The sequence below is a fragment of the Sorex fumeus genome, unplaced genomic scaffold (assembly GCF_029834395.1).
Source record: "Sorex fumeus unplaced genomic scaffold, SorFum_2.1 ptg000003l, whole genome shotgun sequence".
Lineage (NCBI taxonomy): Eukaryota > Metazoa > Chordata > Mammalia > Eulipotyphla > Soricidae > Sorex > Sorex fumeus.
This window is the reverse complement of record NW_026606060.1, coordinates 35,901,791-35,905,620: the sequence shown is the minus strand read 5'-3', so window position 1 is coordinate 35,905,620 and position 3,830 is coordinate 35,901,791.

The following is a 3,830-nucleotide window of genomic DNA, read 5'->3' as shown; positions in this document are numbered from 1 at the left end:
ACTTTCAACCTGCATCTCCCCTTCTGGGAGGATCCTCCAAACACCTTCCACTTGGTGTTCCCCTTTCTATCTGAATTGTCCTTTCCCCTAGAATACCCAGCTGGCCTCTAAGTTATGGAGTAATTCTCCTGGTGTTGTTCTCAGCTATTCTTGGGTATTAATCTCATATTTTATTATTTTATATCCCCCAGATGAATGCTATCTTTCTATGTCTATCCCTCTCTTTCTGACTCATTTCGCTTAGCATGATACTTTCCATATTGTACCACTTGTATGTAAAGTTCATGACTTCATCTTTTCTAAGAGCCACATAGTACTCCATTGTGTAGATGTACCAAAGTTTCTTTAACCAGTCATCTGTTCTTGGGCACTCAGGTCTCTTCCAGTTTCTGGCTACTGTAAAGAGTGCTGCAATGAACAAACAAGTGCAGATGTCACTTCGGCTACACATTTTTGCCTCTCTGGGATATATTCCCAGGAGTGGTATCACTGGGTCAAATGGGAGCTCAATTTCTAATTTTTTGAGGAACGTCCATATTGTTTTCCAAAAGGGCTGAACCAGTCGGCATTCCCACCAACAGTGAAGGAGTGTCCCTTTCTCGCCACATCCGCGACAGCAACGGTTGCTTTTGTTCTTTTGAATATGGGCCAGTCTCTGAGGTGTGAGATGGTATCTCATTGTGGTTTTGATCTGCATCTCCCTGATGATTAATGATGTAGAGCATTTTCTCATGTGCTTTTTTGCCATTCGGATTTCTTCTTTGAGAAAGTTTCTGTTCATTTCATTGCCCCATTTTTGGATGGGGTTGGATGTTTTCTTCTTGTGGAGTTCAACCAGTATTTTGTATATCCTTGATATCAACCCCTTGTCAGATGTGTATTCGGCGAATATTCTTTCCCATTCTGTAGACTGTCTTTGTATTTTGGTCACTGTTTCTTTGGAGGTGCAGAAGCTTCTTAGTTTAAGATAGTCCCATTTATCTATCTCTGTTTTCACTTGCTCAGCCAGTGGCGTGTCATCTTTGAACATACCATTAGCCTCAATGTCATGGAGGGTTTTGCCAACTTTGTCTTCAATGTATCTTATGGTTTCTGGTCTGATGTTGAGGTCTTTAATCCATTTTGATCTTACCTTTGTACATGGTGTTAGGCAGAGTTCTGAGCCCATTTTTTTGCATGTAGCCGTCCAGTGATGCCAGCACAATTTGTTAAAGAGGCTTTCCTTACTCCACTTCACATTTCTTGCACCTTTATCAAAGATTAGATGAGCATATGATTGAGGGGAGATGTCAGTGTATTCAACTCTGTTCCATTGGTCTGCAGTTCTGCCTTTGTTCCAGTACCATGCTGTTTTGATTATTACCGCTTTGTAGTAAAGTTTGAAGTTAGGGAGGTTGATTCCTCCCATTTTCTTTTTCCCAAGAATTGCTTTAGCTATTCGTGGGGGTTTATTGTTCCATATAAATTTCAGGAGTGTTTGCTCCATTTCTTTGAAGAATGTCATGGGTATCCTTATAGGAATTGCATTGAATTTGTACAGTGCTTTCGGTAGTATTGCCATTTTGACAATGTTAAGTCTTCCGACCCATGAGCAGGGGATGTCTTTCCATTTCCTCATGTCCTCTTTTATTTCCTGAAGTAGTGTTTTGTAGTTTTCTTTGTACAGGTCCTTTACTTCCTTAGTTAAGCTGATTCCTAGGTACTTGATTTTCTGGGGCACAATTGTGAACGGGATTGATTTTTTCATATAGCTTTCCTCTCTCTCACTGTTTGCGAATAGGAAAGCCATGGACTTTTGGGTATTGATTTTATAACCTGCAACTTTACTATACAAGTCTATTGTTTCTAGGAGTTTTTTGGTGGAGGTTATTGGGTTCTCTAAGTATAGTATCATATCATCTGCGAATAGTGAGAGCTTGATTTCTTCCTTTCCTACCTGAATGCCCTTAATATCTTTATCTTGCCTAATTGCTATTGCAAGTACTTCCAGTACTATATTGAACAGCAGTGGAGAGAGTGGGCATCCTTGTCTCGTCCCTGATCTTAGAGGGAAGGTTCTCAGTTTTTCCCCATTGAGGATGATGGTTGCTGTAGGCTTGTGGTAGATGGCTTTAACTATGTTGAGGAAAGTCCCCTCTATACCCATTTTGGCTAGGGTTTTCATCATAAAGGGGTGCTGGATCTTGTCAAATGCTTTCTCTGCATCTATTGATATGATCATATGCTTTTTATCTTTTCTTTTGTTGATATGATGGATTATGTTGATTGATTTCCGAATGTTGAACCATCCTTGCATCCCTGGGATGAATCCTACTTGGTCATGGTGTATGATCTTTTTGATGAGTAGTTGGATTCTATTTGCTAGTAGTTTGTTGAGGATCTTTGCATCTGTGTTCATCAGGGATATTGGCCTGTAGTTCTCTTTCTTTGTGTTATCTCTGTCTGCTTTTGGTATCAGTGTGATATTTGCTTCATAGAAACTGTTCGGAAGTGTATTTGATATTTCAGTTTCATGGAAAAGCTTAAAGAGGATTGGGAGTAAGTCTTCTTTAAAGATTTGGAAGAATTCACTTGTGAATCCATCCGGGCCAGGACTTTTGTGCTTGGGGAGACTTTTTATTACCATTTCAATTTCCTTGATGGTGATAGGTCTGTTCAGGTATTCCAGGTCTTCTTGGTTCAGCCTTGGGAGTCTGTAGGAGTCTAGGAATTTATCCATTTCCTCGAGGTTTTGATGTTCTGTGGCATAAAGATTTTCAAAGTACTCCCTGAGGATCCTTTGAATTTCTGTATTTTCTGTTGTAATGACCCCCTTTTCATTTCTGATTCGGTTTATTAGGGTTTTCTCTCTCCCTTTCTTTGTGAGTTTTGCTAGGGGCTTATCGATTTTGTTAATTTTCTCAAAGAACCAGCTCTTGGTTTCATTGATCTTTCGGATTGTTTTCTGGGTTTCCATCTCGTTAATCTCTGCTCTGAGTTTTATTATTTCCTTCCTCCTGTTAGGGTTGTGCTCCTTTTGTTGGTCCTTCTCCAAGTTCTTAAGCTGTGAGGTTAGTTTATTTATGTGGGCTCGCTCCTCCTTTCTGAGGAATGCTTGTAGAGCTATAAACTTTCCTCTTAAGACCGCTTTTGCTGTGTCCCATAAGTTTTGGTAACTCGTGTCCTCATTTTCATTCGTTTCTAGGAATCTTTTGATTTCCTCTTTAATTTCCTGTCTAAGCCACTCGTTGTTTAATAGCGCACTGTTTAATTTCCATGTGTTTAATTTAGTTTTCTGTTTTTGTGTGTGATTTACTTCTAATTTCAGCGCATTATGGTCTGAGAAGATTGTTGATATAATCTCTATCTTCTTAATTTTATGGAGGCATGTTTTGTGGCTCAGCATGTGGTCTATCTTGGAGAACGTTCCATGTACGCTTGAGAAGAATGTGTATTCAGCTTTTTGTGGATGAAGTGTCCTGTATATATCTACTAAGCCCCTTTCTTCCATTGTTTCCCTCAGATGAAGTATGTCCTTGCTAAGCTTGAGTCTGGTTGATCTATCAAGAGGTGACAAAGCAGTGTTGAAGTCTCCCACTAGTATTGTGTTGCTATTGATGTCTTTTTCCAAATCTATGAGTAGTTGTTTTAAGTACTTGGCTGGTCTCTCATTAGGTGCATATACATTTATTATTGTAAGTTCTTCCTGTTGTACAGATCCTTTGGTCAATAGGAAATGGCCTTCACTGTCTCTTATGACCTTCTTCACTCTGAAATCAATGTGGTCTGATATTAGGATAGCTACCCCAGCTTTTTTCTGGGAGCTGTTTGCCTGTAGGATTGTTTTCCAG